Source organism: Elgaria multicarinata, chromosome 6 (assembly GCF_023053635.1).
Source record: "Elgaria multicarinata webbii isolate HBS135686 ecotype San Diego chromosome 6, rElgMul1.1.pri, whole genome shotgun sequence".
NCBI lineage: Eukaryota > Metazoa > Chordata > Lepidosauria > Squamata > Anguidae > Elgaria > Elgaria multicarinata.
This window is the reverse complement of record NC_086176.1, coordinates 93,603,673-93,623,359: the sequence shown is the minus strand read 5'-3', so window position 1 is coordinate 93,623,359 and position 19,687 is coordinate 93,603,673. Positions and strand designations below refer to the sequence as shown.

General features: G+C 42.3%; 1 protein-coding gene across 1 annotated transcript in view; it reads right to left on the bottom strand.

Moving 5' to 3' along the window:
- Positions 1 to 2,299: 2,299 nt before the first annotated feature.
- Positions 2,300 to 19,687, bottom strand: part of ARL15 (ADP ribosylation factor like GTPase 15) — a 264,752-nt gene continuing 247,364 nt past the window's right edge. Inside the window, exon 6 of the transcript XR_010025555.1 lies at positions 2,300 to 2,317. The gene's annotated coding sequence lies outside the window, so the exon portion shown is untranslated. The remainder of the gene's footprint in view (positions 2,318 to 19,687) is intronic.

The window sequence follows — 19,687 nt, the reverse complement described above, 5'->3', positions numbered from 1 at the left end:
TGTATTGAAGAATGGTATAAAGAAGTATGGGATATAGCTATTAATGATAAATTGACATGTAATATGAATGTGAGAAGAGGTATAGCAAAAACGAATGATTTTGAAGGAATTTGGAAACAGTTCCTAATATTTGTGTTTTCTAAGGGAAGTGGGAAACCACCAGCAGAAGAAACTATGAGATTTTGGAAACAGGAGTAAGATCCTGAGGTGGGGGGTGCACTTTTATGTTAGGTATGATTATGTTAAATAGTTAAAGTGAAAATATATGATATTAATGTACTCAACATTTATGTAGTTATGTAGTAATGGTGTCATTTTTTTTAAAAAAAAATTGTAATGTTATATGTTTAAGTATTGGAAAAATAAAAATATTATTGGGGGGAAAAAAGATTGTAAACCACCTTGAGGGCATTTGCCAGTTGGGCAGGATATAAATTCAATAAATAAATAGCTTAAAACTCTCTTTTAAAAGCCCATACTTCTAAAAATACAAATCCAACAGCAACAGGGTTTACAAATGCACTTCGTACTCTCATTTCAAATTCTGGCTATGAGAGTAGCCCTTTTAGTACACATATAAAACAATGAATTTGTACCCCAAACGGTTAAACTACATTCTGTTTTTCTTTTCAGAGATAAAAAATGCCAGGAGCCACTAATACATTTCATCTTTTCAGTTAGGAAATGGCTTTAGTAGCAAATAATTCTTGTAACGGGCACTCCCTCATCCAGCTGTTATGCAGTTGTGAAGTATGATTAGTTTAGCAATGAAAACAGCAAATAGAAATAATAAATAGGGAATGTTTTGTTTCTTCTTTCCTCTGCTCTTTTGCATGAAACTTCTATTGGTGGTGCTATTTTGTTTCAAATCAGCCAGAAAAGCCCCACCTCGGACTTAAGGCTTGTTTGCATGTTATAGTTTGGATGTTTGTGTTGAACACGACGCTCTTTGGACATTTTAGACATGGGAAGTATATGGATGTGGAAGGAATTACTTTAAAATCCTCTTGACGCTTAAGATTGGGATTCCTGGCTGCTGTAGTGATAATAGAATGGTACGCTTTATCCCAGACTGATATATATTGTATCTGGTCAAGAGGGCAGGGCTCCTGCAGCTTCAACTCTTGTGATGAAGAGGGAATTTCACCAGGTGCTGTATGCTGAAGGACACCTGAAGGACTGAATGCTGAATGACACCTACTGAAATTCCCTTTTGCATACAACTGGTGATACAAGGGGCCTTGTCCACCTTTCCATGTGGTCACCCTAGTAAAACAATAGCTTAGGACACTGCAGTGTAGAACAAACACATTTTAATATCATGCAACTCTTACTACAACTAAACTCACAACAGATACTGCCTTAGATTTCAGTTCTCAGCTGGTGCTCCCTTCATGCACCTACTCACAGAACATATTGGTTCCAACTACCATTAAAATGCTGATTTGAAGCTATCCATCATTGTCATTATTTATTATTATCATTACTATTTATTATTATTACTATTGTCATAATAGAGAGCTTCAGCTATTGGGTGGTATAGAAATGCAATAGATAAAAAAAATATTATTAAAGCAAGCTTAATTCACTGATGGCATTTGAACAATAGTTTTAACACAGGAAGGATACCTTCTTCTTTTTTAGCTAATGCATACATGTGAGACAGTATGTACCAATGTGTTCCTGTAATATGGGAAAGAAAGGGGAATATCTCTTTTAAGATAGTACCTTCCATCTGAAAGATTTTTTTAAAAGTAGGCTTATTTTTTTTAAAAAAAATGATTTATATCCTGACCTTCCCTGCAAGGAGCCCAGGGTAGCTAGCAACCCATATAAAAGAGTACACCATATAAACACCATTACATAACTCTAAAAGAGAGCTTCGGCTATTGGGCGGTATAAAAATGTAATAAATAAATAAAATAAAATAAATAAAATTGCAAATGTAGCATAAAAGATGATCACTATACTATTTAAAACACTTGCATATACCCTCAAAGTATGTGCAAATAAATACATCTTTAGCTGACTCCTGAATGACAAAAGTTTAGGGGATGGATGAATCTCTACCGGACTGTATTATGCATTAGAAAGGGGGGGGGGTTCCAACTGCCCTCCAATTAATCAGAAGCAAAGTTTTAGTTAGTTAAAAAGCTTTTTGAATGATTAATTTAATCAAGGCACAATCCTATGCATGTTTAGAACAAAACAACAAAACGTCCTGCAACTCCCTGCTTTCCCCAGCTAACATGGCTGGCTGGTGAATGCTGAGAATTGTAGGACTTTTTTTCTGTCTGAACATGTATAGGATTTGCACCTTCAGTTGATTAAATGTTGCAGCCGTGCTTTGCTCTCCTGTTCCCCTTTCCATCTAAATCTCACCTCTTCAAATCCCTCTCATTCTCTCTAGACCCAGGTTGAACCTCTTTCTCCCTGCCCACACCCAGCCCGCTTTCCTGTTTTAGAGGATTCCCAGGTGTAGGGAGTGGCAAATGTTTGGCTTTCCGCAGAGAAAAACAAGCATTTGGTGACATCATTAGACCTTAGGCCAGACTCTCAAAACAAAGCTAGTGTTGAAGGGAATGTCTGCTCAAAAACCTTGGTCTGGCTCCCGACGATAGGTTGTAGCCTAGCAGATTATATATGGTTTAAGCGACGGTTTACAAATCTGGAGGTTTAATCTGGTATTGTTAGCTGCACATGCCAAGAAACCCTTCCTCTCCTGCAGTTCACTACCTCTTCACCATGTTTTTTTTAATGATAAATGGCCAGTTTTCATCTTATAATCAGGAGAAAGCTGAAGCTCCCCAGAAGCTTTGCTAATTTATTATGTTTGTTAAAAGCTGAACTCCAAGGTACTCCAAGTTGAATTTTTCCAACAGCTCATATTACGTAGACTCCACTCTCCTCCTTTTGTTTTTTGGCTAACACAGTCACTCTCTCCCCCACCCCACTCCACCCACCGCCCCAACCACGTCCATTTATTCAAAAAGTAGAACACCTCAGGCACTTCTTACAAACTTTGTCACAGTTCTGAAAAAGTAACTGCAAGCGACTCTGTTACATAAAAAAAAAAACATAATTTCAAACCAGGCTATGTTTACATATTGAAGAAGTGATTCCAAGTAAAGAAGTTCCTTCAAGTTGATTCCCTCACCCCTGCAGACTACAGTTATGGTGCAACCTTGTGCGTATTTATTCACAAGTAAGTCCCATCATACCTAAGGCTTCCCCAACCTGGTACCATCCTATCATCCACAGCCAGCATGGCCAATTGGTCAGGAATGCTGGGGGTTGTAGTCCAAGACATCTGGAGTGCACCAGGTTGGTGGATGCTGCCCTTGGAGTCTAATGGATAATGTATGATGCCCAAGCAAAAAGCTACAGTAAATAAAAAGGAGAGAGGGAATATATACTGCAAGGGCACAATCCTATGCATGTTTAGACAGAATCTTATGCATGATTTGACTCAAAGTCCTACAATTCCCAGCATCCTGGGAGTTGTAGGATCATCCCACCCACCCCCAGTCTAAACATGCATAGGATTGCACCCTAAAGGTATTAAAATCTAAAGGCACAAATATCGTATCAAAAACCCACTGGCACAATCATCAAGTGCCATGATTTAATTTGTTTTTAACTGTGTATATTTATTGTTGTATACTGTATGTTTTTATCTGTACGCCGCCCTGAGATCTTAGTGATATAGGGTGGGATATAAATATTTTAAATAAATTGATTAATAAATAAATAAGTACATAAATAAGTACCTGGGGGAAAATATGGATAAAAATATCACTACGTTTTAGGAAATATTTATACTTTATGAATATTTGCAGACTGGAAGCAGGAAGAGACTAGAAGCAGTATTGGTATGCAACGTGTCTCCACTAGCTCTACATTGCATGGTGGGGTTGGCAAGGATGTCTTTAGCAGGGTCTCTTTTTCTGAACTTATTGGTAGGAGGGCTCATAGGTGCTCCCTAAAATGTCCAGGCCCCCAGGTCACATAATCTCCTTTCTACAATGAAAGACATAGTCTATTTATTTAGTCATGAATTCTCTGGTGAGAATCTGACCCCCCTCCTTCCACGAAAGCTGCATACTTTGATGAACACCCCCCCCCATTCTTTACATAGTTTCTTCCTTCATCCTCTATCCAGGTATTAGTCCATTCCATCCAACTTACCTTATGTTCTCCCGCCCCCCATCCTGCCCAATTTCAAACTGAAACACACTGAATGTTACGTAGCAGAGAGTAATTGTGCAAAGGGACAACTAGTAAGCCTTGGGCAGGATCTACACTACTGCTTTAAAACTGTTTATAATAGTAGTGACAACTGTTGGGGCCCAGGACACACTCCAAATACAGTCTTCAAAACATTTTCAAAGTGTCATATTCTGCTTAGTGTAGATCTGGCCCAAGAGTAGATTTATTTTTATTTTATTTAAAATATTTATATCCCGCCCTATATCACTAAGATTTCAGGGCGGCGCACAGATAAAAACATACAGTATAAAACAATAAATATACACAGTTAAAAACAAATTAAACCATAATCCAAGTTAAAACAATATATAATTTAAAAGCAATAGATGCAGTTAAAACAGTTGAAACAATGTGCCAATGAGTTTAACCATCAAAGGCTTTGTTAAAAAGCCATGTTTTTACTTGGCGTCGAAATGCAATCAATGCTGGCGCCAATCGGGCCTCCAGGGGGAGGGCATTCCACAGTCGGGGTGCCACCACAGAGAAAGCTCTCTCCCATGTCCCATCATAACATATATGTTGCATTGGTGGGATGCGGACCAGGGCTCCTCCAACAGATCTAAGGTCTTGGGCAGGCATATATAAGGAGAGGCACTCTCTCAAGTATCGAGGTCCCAAGCCGTTTAGGGCTTTAAACGTCATTACCAGCACCTTGAATTCTGACCGGAAGCGTATAGGCAGCCAGTGCAGTTCCTTTAAAACTGGTGTTATGTGGGCTCTGTAAGATGCTGCTGCAAGTCTGTAAGTCTAGCTGCTGCATTTTGCACTAGCTGCAATTTCCGCATCGTCTTCAAGGGCAGCCCCACGTAGAGTACATTGCAGTAGTCTAATCGGGACATTACCAGTGCATGCACTACTGTGGCTAGGTTGTCCCTGTCCAGGAAAGGCCATAGCTGGCGGAACAGCCGAAGCTGACCCCACGTACTCCGTGCCACAGAGTCCACCTGGGCCTCCAGTGACAATGATGGATCAAGGAGTACTCCCAAGCTACATACCTGCTCCTTCAGAGCGATCGCCACCTCATCCAGAACAGGCTGCTTACCCACTTCCCGGACTTGGGAACCACCAATCCACAGAGCTTCCGTCTTATCAGGACCCAACTTCAGTTTGTTGGCCCTCATCCAGCCCATTACAGCCTCCAGGCACTGGTCCAGCACCTTCACAGCCCCAGCTGACTCCGAGAAGTAGAGTGAAGTATCATCAGCATACTGATGGTACCCAACCCCAAAACCCCTAATGACTTCACCCAACGGCTTCATATAGATGTTGAACAGCATGGGGGACAGAATAGAACCCTGTGGCACCCCACAGCTTAATTGCCATGGGGTGGAACAGGAATCCCCCAATACCACTCTCTGGGATCGGTCCTGCAAGTAGGAGTGGAGCCACTGTAACACAGGGCCTCCTACTCCCATCTCGCAGAGCCGACCCAGTAAGATACCATGATCAATGGTATCAAAAGCTGCCGAGAGATCCAGGAAGATCAACAGGGTAGCACTCCCCCTGTCTTTCACCCGGAGTAGGTCGGAGCCACCAAGGCCGTGCCCTGGCCTGAAACCAGACTGAAATGGGTCCAGATAATCCATTTCTTCCAAGAACGTCTGAAGTTGCCCAGCCAACACACGCTCAAGCACCTTGCCCAAAAAGGGGATATTAGCAATGGGACGGTAGTTCTCACATACCTCTGGGTCCAGGGAGGGCCTCTTCAGGAGAGGGCGCACTACAGCCTCTTTCAAGGCAGCAGGCACCACTCCCTGACAGAGGGAGGCATTTACCACTCCCTGGACCCACCCAGCCAATCCACCTCTGCTAGATCGAATTAGCCAGGATGGGCAAGATTTCCTTTGCTCAAGCAATATGTGCTTGCGTACATGGACCAGTGGATGCCAAGACATTACGGCCCCATTCAGAAGACACCTTAAACCACGGCTTTAACCACAGTGGTTAAGCCTGAAAGCCTTATTCACTGTGGTTAAAGCCATGATTTAAGGTGTTTTCTGAACACAGCCCAGCTTTCTGGCTTAACCACCGCAGTTAAAGCCGTGGTTTAAGGTGTCTTCTGAATGGGACCAATATAGGGGGCAGATGAAAGCATAAAGGCCAACATGATAGGCTTACACCCACGCAATGTGGAGGCACAACTCCTTTGATTTTGTGAGCACTATAGTATTTCCTATTCCCTAGGGTTCACATGTCACCAAATTTCCCCTTGCCTCCTCTTCTGGAGCACCCCCAAGTTAAGAGACCTGCAGAGTTGTACATGGCCAGCCATGTGGAAATGCTTCCCCTGTGGTCAGATGCCGTGGAGCCCAGCCTCTTTTACTAGCTAGTGTGATTTTACCAAGGTACTACCATCACCACCTTCTAAGCAAGCTCTGCTTCCAACAAGCCTTACAGGAGCCAACAAGGCCTAGACGTGTATAGCAACCAGGATTGTAATAAACACTCCATGAAAACATTTTCCTCCTTCCTAGTTCTAAATTACATATCTTAAGCATTTTTAGTCCTGCCCTTCAGCCAAAAAAACCAAAACAAAAAAACTTACAACTTGCTATTTTTCATCCCTATAATTAAAATAACACTCAAGGCTAGCCTGAATGATGTTGATGCTATCTATTCTCTCATTGGATATATTCTTATTACATCTGATGAACTGGACTCTAGTCACCCAAGATTAGGGCGACCAACTGCCATGATTTCCCCGGATTTCCCCTGTTTTTTCTTCTATCCTGGGCATCAGGGGAGATTTTCTGTAATTTTCTATACTGTCCTGGAATGACGCACTTTCCCCTTTAAGGCCACTATTAGTATGGCAGGGGGGGGGGGAGATGCATCATTCTAGACCAAGGTCACCACCAACAGACTAGAACCCAGGGTCATCCCATGAAACTGATTGGTGGGAGATCCAGGACAAATAAAAGGAAGTACTTCTTCACACAGCGCATAGTTAAATTATGGAACTCACTGCCACAGGATGTGGGGATGGCCACCAATCTGTATGGCTTCAAAAGAGGGGTGGATAAATTCCTGGAGGCAAAGGCTACCAATGGCTACTAGCCCTGATGGTTGTGTGCCATCTCCAGTATTCGAGGCAATAAGCCTGTGTACACCAGTTGCTGGGGAACATGGGTGGAAGGGTGCTGTTGCACCATATCCTACTTGTTCGTGCTTGGCCAATGGCTGGTTGGCCACTGTGTGAAACGAGTGCTGGACTAGATGGACCCTTGGTCTGATCCAGCATGGCTCTTCTTATGTTCTTATTCCCCTCCCCACTGCTCCAATCAGGGCCTTAAAGGGGAAAGTGTGTCATTCCTGGACATTATAGAAAAGCCCCCAATTGGAGCAGTGTCGGGGAGGTGAGAATGACACACTTCCCTATCTTCTGCTCCAATCAGGCCCTTTAAGATCCCGACAGGAGTGGAGGAAAGGAAAGCGTGCTTTCCGGGGCCTCCAGAAAGAGCATCACTCCTCCCGTCCCCGGGCACACTAATGGCAGCTCCCATTAGCATGGCAGGGGAGCATGACACACTTTCTGGGAACCCCTGCGTGTCCTCTTTTTTGGTTTCCCAAATACAGTCATCCTAATATAGACTCACATTTCTAGATGTGAGAATCTCCCCATTTTAACCAACTTTGTTAGAACACAGGAACAGCCCTGGTGGCTCGGAGTAAAGGTCATTGGAGCCTGCTTCCCACATGGACATGTGACGAAGGGAACCCTTTTGGGGAAGGCCACTCTGCTGCATCACAATGCTGTTACCATGTGGCTGCGATCACATTACATCTGACCAATGAGTACACGTGTAAATTTAGATACTGAGCTCAGAGTCGAGTCATGTCACAGAGAGACTGTGGTGTATGCCAGTGGAGGCTGGTGTCTCCGATGTCAGTGGGGTAGTGAATCTACTCTGGGTTTCAATCAGAACCAGTCAGAACTCTACAGGAGCTATCCAAGGTGCTCTGCCACTTCCTTTAGGGCCCAACCCGGAGCATGCTCAATGCAATCAAAACAGGCAGCATTCTAAACTCTCTTTAGAGTTCTGACGGAAACCCGGAATGGATTCACTGCCCCACTGACATCAACGCCACCAGCCTCTACTGCCGTATGCTTACTTCAGGAGAAATTAACAGAAACCAAGGTTTGCATCAAAGGAATACACACTTATTATGAATTTGTGATCAATTGATCGATGACTTGCAGTGGTGTTGCATTTCCTCCCTTTGATACTATGGAAGCAGTCTTCACTGCAGGACTTGGGCTGTGTCTTGAGGAGGACGCCTTTGCTGCTCATTCCCTTGAAACCCTGCGTTATCACAGCTGTGGGATGGGAACGCTACATCTTCATGGCAGGAGGTCACGTGGGCTTCCCAGCCAAAAAAAGCCGCAGTGCCGCTGGCCATTTGGCTCATCGAGCCCACCCCCGCCCTCTGCCAGTCTTACCGCATCCTATCCTGGGCCTCGATCCGCCCCTGGGAATGCCCCCACCTTGAACCCAAAGCAAGGTCACCACCAACAGATGGCAGAAAGGAGGTGGTGACCTCGCAGCAAAAGGAAAAGCCGCAGTAAGTTGGGACCTTTTAGAGCAGTTTCTGCGGAAGAGCCCATGGTGGCTGTGAGTTGGCAGCTTACTTGTATAAATGTGCAGCCACCACGGAGTATACAGAGCAGGCAGACAGACCCCTGGTTCTGTGAACAGTAACTTATGAGAGTCAGAAAACCTGGCTCTGCCACACAGCGGTTAAGAGGCACAGGTGCCAGCCCTGAGACAGCAGTTCCTCAGCATCCCCAAAGGACAAGGCAAAGCTGGCTTACATTAGTCTCAGACCGTCAGCAAAACATCACAATCTGAATAAGGATCTTTAGAAATGTCGGATCTGTCAAAAGCAAGGAATACAGACGCACTTTCTCAGGTAGCCTTCCTTCTTTTATTTAATGTCTCTCGACAGATATGTCTCTCCCTATTTTCTAGCCAGCTTTTTCTTTTTTCTTTATAAATACATGCATCTGGAATTTGGATTCATTCCAGTGAGCATTTTTTAATGCTGGGGCTGGCCAGTCTTCTTCCTTAAGGTCTAGGTAAACTTTAGTCCAATATGAAGGTACTTCTCGTTGAATCAGTGGCTTACAGAGAAAAGAGAAGGGGGGCTAGACAGGCCTTCATCTGTGAGAGCCCTGCATCTTGTAGCAAACATTACCAAGATTGCGGTGGGGCGGAATTAAATCAAAAGAACTTTGAAAAGCTGGTTTCATAGCACTTGTTGCTGGCTATGCTCTGCCCGAGCCTCGTGTGGCGCAGAGCGGTAAAGCAGCAGTTTCTGCAGCTGAAACTCTCCTCATGGCCTGAGTTCGATCCCAGCGGAAGCTGGTTTCAGGCAGCCGGCTCAGGTCGACTCAGCCTTCCATCCTCCCGAGGTCGGTAAAATGAGTACCCAGTTAGCTGGGGGAAAGGTAATAATGGCCAGGGAAGGCAACGGCAAACCACCCCGCTATAAGGCCTGCCAAGAAAAGTCAGCAAAAGCTGGCGTCCCTCCAAGAGTCAGTAATGACTCAGTGCTTGCACGAGAGGATGCTCTGCCCAGTAATTGGCCTTCTTCACTAACCATAATTAATAGTATAAGGTTTAAACAACAGACTAAGCAATGAGTCCAGTACTGCTGCGACTTGACCTCATAAGACTAACCCTGGTTTAGCATGGCATGCAAATTTACTCATTTTCCCTTAATTTCTCAAGTTATTTTCTCCTGTCCTTAAGACCCTACTGCCAATCACTGACATTTGCTGCCTGTCATCCCAACACTCATGACAAAAAACAAACAAAAACAATTTCGCATTCTACAAAAATTCAAAGGTAGGTTCCGAATAAACCGTGCAAAATTTGGCATATATAGGCTAAAACAACAACAGATGCATTGGTATATAATTTATTTTGAATGCTGAATTAGAGTTTTCTTGGCACAGAACCTGGAATTCCTTCGTGTAAAATTTTGGAATTTTTGGCACAGAATCTAGACTCTTTGGTTCATAAGTAATAGCAAAACCAAGAACAGTATGTCTTCTTATTTGCCCTTGATTCTCAACACTCCATTATCTAAGCCAGAAGTAGGAACTCTTTACTTTTTAGTGGTTTGCATAGTAATTCGCTAAAAAAAACAACACACACCAAAAAACTAAAAACAAACTTGGAAACAGGGCTATTCTTTTCTTGATTTGCAGTTCTGAAAGTTCTCCAGCTCCCTCAGAAAACTCTCCCGAGGATTTTCACAAATAAATCAGATGCCGTCAGTATAATATTGAATTATGTGGAGATACAATGCATGCCATTTTTAAGCAGGAGAAAATGACTGATTAGCCATTTGACCATTGCTTTCCAAAAGATATTTTGAAACTCCATTATCCTTATTCACCAAGAGTTATCAAGAATCAGACTTTTGCATGTGGATGCAGTTCCTGGATTGGACCCTTACTCTGCATCCTTCACACAGACTGTGAGCGTAGAGATCTCTCCTGGATCAATTTCATGGAAGCATCACCCGAGATAGTTGGCTCAGCTTTGGCAGAATCAATCACCTGTAAGAGACTGTGACAGGGAACCTCCCTCCATTTCCCCTTTCCCTGCACAGCTGATCAATCCTGTCAAAGAAGTGTACCAGTCACCCATTCAGCATGGTTTTGCTTGCAGGAACCTGCATCTTGGGGCCAATATCTCTTATATGAGTATAGTAAATCACCTCCCCATCCCGTTTTGGAAATGTTACAGTGTTTGACAACCCTTACATACACTTTAGTTAATTATAGCAGTCTTATAACATTTGTTCTAGTCATTAAACAATGTAACACAAGCAAGCACCTTAAAGAGCGGTGGGGATGTATGCCAAATAACAGACTTTTCCAAAAAATAAGATTTGTACTTTTACCGTTTGTTGTTGTAGCAAACAACAATGATCTACGTACTGTTCATCTTGTTCCGAGCTATTTTGCTACCAAGAAGAAATTATTTTCAAGCCTCTACCCCTTCCCTGTGGTCTGGGCCTAAGCCAACAGATTTTGACCAAGGTGTCTCTGTCTTGCAGTGTTGACTGGGTAAGGCTGCCAGGACAAAAGAATTCAACTTCATCTTGGCATGAAGTGCTCAGTGTAGATATTTCACAGATGTATTGAGGAATGAAGGGTTACTCTTTTCCATATGTACTCAAAAAGACCCTCTCTAAGGTGAATCTGTTCCTCTTGAAGTGAATGAGCAACATATCTGCTGCTGGGATTGTGCATTGCCCAAAGGCAAGCAGCTAACTGGAAGAAAAGAGATGGGTGTGCCAAGCATTTTCCAGTAAAGCAGATGAAAACGAATAAAGGAAAAATGCAAAAGTGTCAGAGAGGGAGGCACAATTTTTTGCAAGAAGCCAATAAATTTCTACAGCGCAAACCTAGAAAATGAAGAAAAGAGATCTAAAGTCATTGTGTTACACTGACTGGAAATGCATGGCTACATTTACTGGAGAAAGAGGTCTTATTAGTCAGCATGGCTGCAGGGTTTGGCTAGGCCATAGGTAGGCTGGCTCACTTAAGCCAAGGAAAGCCTCTTTTTTGTTCACATTTAGTTAGTAATCAGACGCCTCCCATGTCAGGCGATTCAAGAGACTGGACTGATCCTTGACTTCCTGTTAAAACATTAGCCTTTTTTAAAAAAGTTACCAATTGACTAAATAGCCTCATTTCTATTACTTCCATAAAGTACTTGGTAGTCAGTTAGGAAGAGCCATGCTGGATCAGACCAAGGGTTCATCTATTTCAGCACTCTGCTCACACAGAGGCCAACCAGCTGTTGATTGAGAACCCATAAGTGGGATACAAGTGCAACAGCACCCTCCCTTCCTATGTTACCCAGCAACTAGTACTTACTGCTTCTGAAGCTAGAGGTAGCACATGGCCATCAGGACTAGTAGCCATTGATAGCCTTCTCCTCCAGGAATTTATCCAACCCCCTTTGAAAGCCATCCAAATTGTTGGCCATCACTACATCTTGTGGTAGTGAATTCCACAGTGTAACTACGTGCTGTGTGAAGAAGTACTTCTTTTTATCTGTCCTGAATCTCCCACCAATCAGCTTCATGGGATGACCCCGAATTCTAGTATAATGGGAGAGGGAGAAAATTGTCTCCCTATCCATATTCTCCACACCATGCATAAATTTGTACACCTTTATCTATCATGTCTGCCCTTACCTACCCATTTTTCAAGCTAAACAATCCCAGCTGTTGTAACCTTCGCTCACAGGAGAGATGCTACAGCCCCTTGATCATTTCAGTTGCTCTACAATATCTTTTTTTTAGGTGCAGTTATCAAAACTGTCTATAGTATTCCAAGTGTGGTTGCACAATAGATTTGTATAGAGGTAGTATGATACTGGCAGTTTTATTCTCATTTTTTTTTAAAAAAAAATTATGCCTAACACAGGGTTTCCTTTTTTTTTACAGTGGCCGCACACTGGCTTGACATTTTCATTGAGCTGTCCACCACAACTCAAGATCTCTTTTTTGTTTCATCACTACTGGTTCAGTTTCCATCAGGTTGGGATTTTTTTGTCCCAAAGTGCATCACCTTACACTTGCTTACAATGAACTGCATTTGCCATTAGGATTCCCATTCTCCCAGTCTGGAGAGATCCTTTTGGTTCTCCTCACAATCCCTTTTTGTTTTAACCACTCTAAATAATTTGGTGTCATCCACAAACTTGGCCACTTCACTGCTCACTCCTAATTCCAGATCATTTACGAACAAATTGAAAAACATTGGTCCCAATACAGATCCCCATGGAACCTCACTACTTACTTCCCACCATTGGGAGAATTTATAATTTATTTTTACTCTCTGCTTTCTGTTCTTTAACCAGTTTCTGATCCATAAGAAGACCTCTCCTCTTATTCCACGACTGCTAATTTTGCTCAGAAGTCATTAATGAGGGACTCTGTCAAAAGCTTTTTGGAAGACGAAGTGAACAATGTCTTGAATTATATTTAATGGGGAAAAGTCCTACTGAATGAATTAATTAGAAATACATATATAGTGGTTGAGGCTCCCGACAAAAGATCATAAAACCCAAAATATGTCTTGATTATTATTTTGGAATATGACTCATTCTTTTCTTTTTAAAAAAACCTTAATATATTTATATGAATTCTTGTACTGCTCTGTAATATGAAGTTATAACTTTTAGAAAACATTTTAAATAGAAAACCCTACAGTTAAGTCCCAAGTTTTATAATTGTATCAGCCTTTTATAAGCTGAATACTATCAGTGTCACAATTCAGTTTCGGAACATACAATGCACATTATTTTCATCTTCTTTCCTTTATCCCTAACAACTTTTAGGTAACTGAAATGAATTTCTGCCTTTTATATTTAGAACAGATAAAATCTTGATTCCTTGATTAAATTATTGGAGTTACAGAAAATGGGGGACTTGCTACTTTCTAGCATAGACTTTTTAGTAATCTAAAAAGTTTTATTTTTGGAATTTATAAAAATTTAAAAGCTTTTTTTGGGGGGGGGGGAGGAAAAATATATTCCTAATGGCAGTGTCAGAGGATGTGAGATATATATATATATAGGCTTGTCTAGATGGGGCGATATCCCGGGGATCGTCCCGGGATCATCCCTTTGCATCCACATGATGCACAGGGGATCCTGAAAGCAGGGCGGGGTGATCCCTCCCTTTCTCTGGGATAAGGCCCTACCATTTAATCCCAACTTTTCCTGCTATCTCGGGATGATCACAAGACCGTGGGATGTGTGGTCGGGCGTCCTGTTTTCATCCTGGCTCCTCACAAGTAACCTCAAGGAGCCGAGACCCGGGCACGGGGCGCGGAGCTCCTCAGGAGCTCTGTGCCCATCAGGGGAGGGGTGGGGTGGGGTGGGGTGACCGGGAGTATGTTTTAAAAAACAAACACTTACCTTTGTGCTCGAGTGCTCATGTGGTCACCTTAAAAAAAAATGAACAAAATGGCGGCTGCGACATCCTCCGTCTTCCCGGGATGTTGCACGCCACGTGTAGACTGAGGGGGAAGATCTCGCGATCATCATATCGTGAGATCACCCCCCTCCACCCCCCTCATCTAGCCATGCCCTATGTATATATTACATTTCAATATGTAAGCAACTATGTGTGCATAGACAGGTTCGTGTGTGTGTGTGTGTGTGTGTGTGTGTACCAGACTATCGTGGCTACAGTGCTGGCATCACTTTCTGCAATTCTAGCAGCGCTGTTACCAGCTGCTTGTAGTGGGGGGGAAGAGTATTGCTGTGTGCCTTGTCCCTATTCCCAAACACATACCAGCACACATTAATTTGGGGTGTAGGGCTCGAAATATATGACCCTACAAATTAATTTAATCTTACTTATATGCTGCCATTTCTCCATGGAGTTCAGGGCAACCAGCATGCATAATTTTTCTTCTTCCTTTTATTCTTACTACATCTTTACGAGGAAGGTTAGGCTGAGAGATGATGATGGACCTAATGAGCTTCATGACTGAGTGGAGAATTGTCCTAGTCCAACTATATAACCACTACACCAAACTGCTTTCCCTCTTACCAGTGATTCTGTTTTAATGATATATACATGAAAGTGATTTGGGTATATATATATTTACCTTCATTTAAGAGGAAAAAACAGATTTCATGACTTTACTACCTTTTTGTTTTTTCTTTAATAACTTTAGTTGGCATGTGGATACCTCCACATTCTTATCACTTTTCCACTGCTGAAAAAAGGTAGTGTGAAATGTCCCCCCACCATCAAATACAATATACAACACACAACCAACCACAAAAGAAACGTTGCTCCCTGGGGTTTGTTGATATCACTTAATGTATTTTGTATATCTAGGATATGCAGTAATTTCATCACATAATTAATTTCCATATAAGTTACATGTTGTCAGATTTGGCTGACTGGATATTGGTCCAAGCTAATGACAAGTTTAGAGGCTGTTGAGTCCCCCCCGAAAACCAACCAATCAGGATTCAGAAAATCCAGATGGCAGCTACACAATATTCTATCATCAACCCTGCTGCATCCCAAAACAGTCCCTTCTAGATATTTCTTTTACCTCATTCTAAGAAAAGTGAAAACAGACAGGAATTCTTGGTCTTCAAACTACAGTACGTGATTCTTTTAATGGCCAGGTAAAAGAACAACCCAACGATAATGCATCAACATACCAAAAGCACCACATGGCATTTGGTTTAACTACTGAGGTTAGATCAAGTATTAAGAGAATGGAGGAATCATAATTACAATCTGTAAGATTAGGCACTTTTTATTGGAGATGGGACTGGACCAAAACCTCAGACTCCATTCTGAAAATTCTATGGGTTCAGAACTTTGCAAAATCAAGACGGCTAGCAAAGGTGCTTTCATTAGCAGGAAGCTTGGAACCCCCCAGTTCATATGTTGCAAGGAAGAGGAAGAGGGAGAGGGAGGGGGGAGGGATGGAGGGAGAGAGAGGGCTCTCTACACAAAGCAGGATATTCCACTACGAACGTGGTATGAAAGTGGTATATAAAAGGCAGGAGCCACACTACTGCTTTATAGTGGTATTGAACTGCACTGACAACTGTTGGAGCCCCTTGACACATACCGTATATACCACTTTCATAGTGTTATATCCTGCTTGGTGTAGATGTGTCATGGGCCCCAACAGTTGTCAGTGCACTTCAGTACCACTATAAAGCAGTAATGTAGATCCTGTAAGAGAGGGAGGGAGGGAGGCTAATCTTATGGTTATTGATAAGGGGCAGGAGCTAGGAGAGACAGGATTATTCCTAGTTCTTCCCTAGCCATTGTGAATGTTATGCATTCAGATACCACAAACATAAGAGGGGGGTAAAGAAGCAAAAAATAATCAGCAAGTCAATCTTGCTGGATAGGCCTGCTTTAATAACAAAGTGGGGGAGGATTTAGGTTACTTTTAACTACAATAGCATAGATGTCTTGTCTCCTTGGCACATCCCAAGGCCTAAAATTAGCTAAACATACCACTATATCTTGATATGCATTTGTTTGTAGTAACTTCTATAAATATTGTTGCCACTTCCATGGGGAGAGGTGTTGTCAATTTATCACTGTTGGTTAGAATTATTTTCTCAGCTGTGGAGCAGGTTAATTGTGGACACTAAAAGATAGGAATGCAGGGTAAACATTCCTTATACCAGTAATGTATGTCATTATTTTAGCAGCCGTATGTTACCTTATTTACTGTCACACTAAGGTCATGCTCATTACTTTAAAGGTAGAGCAGCAAGTGAGGGAACACATTTGCACAGTGCAGATTCTACAGATATCCTTCTAGCTGTCAGGATTTGACTAGTTTGGTTTATAATTAGGATTTGACTAGTCTGGCGTGAATAAGAGAGTATTGAAAAGTCAAAGAGAATGGAAGGCTTAGAGATCATGGCCTCTGCATTTTGTACCCACAGAAGAGAAGGAGTTGTTACATCTTTTAATTTGGTCAGTTAAGGCTGCAATCCTATACACATTTACCTGTGAGTAAGTCCCACACAACCTGACAGGGCTTTCTTCTTAGTAAACATGCACACAGCTTTGTATGGTAATAGCAGATCAAAATCTGTGTCCAGATTAATCACTGGGGGAGGTTGAGGGACGCACCACCATATAGATGCATAAGTTCTCTCCTCCTGCTGCCAAAATTAAAAAGGATAGTTGCCCCCTTTCAATTTGTATCCAAAGCTAAGGAATATTTTAAACGCCCTTGTAAATAAGGCAACAAAAGTTACTAGCTTACAAACAATACCAGCCTGCCAAAGGGGAGGGGGGGGGTAGCAGGCACTATCAAAATGCAGGTTGCCAGCCTCTCAGCAGGCTATTAAATAAAAGTGGCTTCTGCCAAGCAACCTGGCACAAAGGGATGGATTAATCCTTCCTTCAGCCCACTTTCCTTCCTTTCTAGATGGCTAGTGTGGAAACCAACCTGCTAATTTGCCTGCACTGCATTCTATGCCTTTGCCTATAGCAATCATGCAGGTACTTAAACAAAAGGCAGGTTTTAATACTCACATTTCCAATATAGTTGAAGACGAAAATATAGACAGACTTTTCTTCCTTGAATTAATAGTGGCGTTGTTGTTTTTTTAAATTATTATTATTATTATTATTATTATTATTATTATTATTATTATTATTTGCAAGTTCGGTCACACAAGAGAATTTTCTTTCAAAACTCACAAAGAAGGAATCTATTTTAAGGTTTTCTTAGTATGAAAATTTAAGCTTACTTGAATGATTACCTTATTACCTTTAAGTACCATTTGACCAACAGCTATCTATCATTTTTTTTTTTTAATGAGGAAAAGGTTATACTCAATAGAGAATATTTGGTGGTGGTGGTGGTGGGGAATCTGAAGGTGCATTCACCATGAATTAGGATCCCACCATGCCATGTATAAACAGAAAAAAATATTATCCAAGTGATCTATTTTAAATAATGTAATACAAAAAAGTATTGTTCCAGTCACGTCAGTACACTTCAACATGGAGAATCATCTGTAAGAATATACTAATAAAATGCCACCCATACCAGCATTAATTTGCCCTAAATGGCACAATTGCGGGGTGGGGGGGAACCCATTGAAGTTATACTGAAAAACAGATTGCTTATGTTTAAATTAATTTCTTTGAAGAGGGTAAATAATATGAACTAGTGCTCTTCATTCAGTTTGTAGGGGTGGTATAGGCTGACGTGTGAGGACTCCTTCAAGTGGCACGAATTGGGCAAACGTATGTCTCAGGTAGCAGACACTAGAACCCTAGCAAATATGATTGCTCTTATTTTGGGTCACTCTTGCCCCCCCCCCCAAAAGCTCCTCAGTGCAAGTACACAAAGCTTTTAAAATATATTAAAACATACAGTAAGGTAGTAGAAAGGAAACACTAGCCTTTAAAGGGCTAAACCAGATTATGTAGTAAATTCAGGCTGAAGGGGTAGTGACTTCCCTTCCGCTATGGAGAGCCAAAGTTGAGGGATGGTGGCTTCCATAAATTCATCTAGTGCATCCCTAGTTGAGGTTTCACTAGGCTTATATTCTTGTATTATAATTAAGGGCATGGCTAGATGAGGGGGGCGGAGGGCGCCGATCTCGCAATTTTATGATTGTGAGATCGTTGCCCTTGTCTACACGCGGCGCGTGATGTTCCAGGGAGATGAGGACATCGCGGCTGCCATTTTGATTTTGATTTTTAATCCGAGAAGAGTGCAGGAGCGCTCCTGCAAAAAATGTAAGGTTTTTTTAAAAAAACAAAAACACCCTCCCGCTCCCCCCATCCCACCTCCAATGGGCACAGAGCTCCTGAGGAGTCCTGTGCCCAGGTCCTGGCTCCTCGTGGTTACTTGTGAGGAGCCGGGACAAAACCGCGATGGCGGGCCACATGTTCTGTGGTCTCAGGATCATCCTGAGACCACGGAAAAATCAGTACTAAACTGTAGGGCGATATCCCGGGCCAGGAGAGGGATCGTCCCTCCCTGCTCCTGGGATGCCCTGTGTGTCATGTGGACGCACAGAGATGATCCCAGGGTGATCACCAGGATATCGCCCCGTCTAGCCATGCCCTAAGAACAATGCAATTCTTTAAACATATTCCCCAGGTGCTATCACCAACATAGCTTCTTGCAGGCCATGCCCATTCAACCTCCTTGCAAGGGTAGAAGGAGAGAGCGAAGAAAGTCTGAGGGAAAAGTGTCCTTGAGGAAATAAAACACCTGGGGAGCAAAGTATGTGAAGGAGCACCTCTTCTGGTATATTCCTATGTGGGCCCTGAGATCATCCTCAGAGCCTGAGCTCCTTGTACTCTCAAGTGCTATGATACGGTGGGTGGAGACTGAAGAGGACATCTTTTCAGTAATAGTCCTCTCCCCCAGTAACTCTCCCCAGAGAGGTCCGCCTGGCACCTACTCTATCTTTTTTGTTCCCAGGCAAAGACCTTTTTATTCTCCCAGGCCTTTGAATCCTCTATAATTCTGGTACTGTGCTGTTTTTAAGAAGCTTTTTCTTTCATATGTTTACTTCTTCTAATGTCCATTTTAGCCCCTGCTACTTTTAAGTGATTGTTGTAATATGCTGTCACTATTTTTATGTGGATTTTATGTGTGTTTCTATTGTTCGTTGCCCTGACAATTCTAAGCTCCAGGGCAACTAATAAATGTTACAAATAAATAAATAAAATTGGTCAGTCCCTACATTTTTCTAAATACTGGTAACATTTCCTACCAAGAGTTGAGGTGATTTCAGAAAAGTAGCAAACCAAATGGCTATATGTTGACTGTGGTAAGTTACTACTTGATAAATCATTGGTTGTATGCAGGCAATGACTGGATATCATAGCAAAGAGGAAGTGAAATACTTTA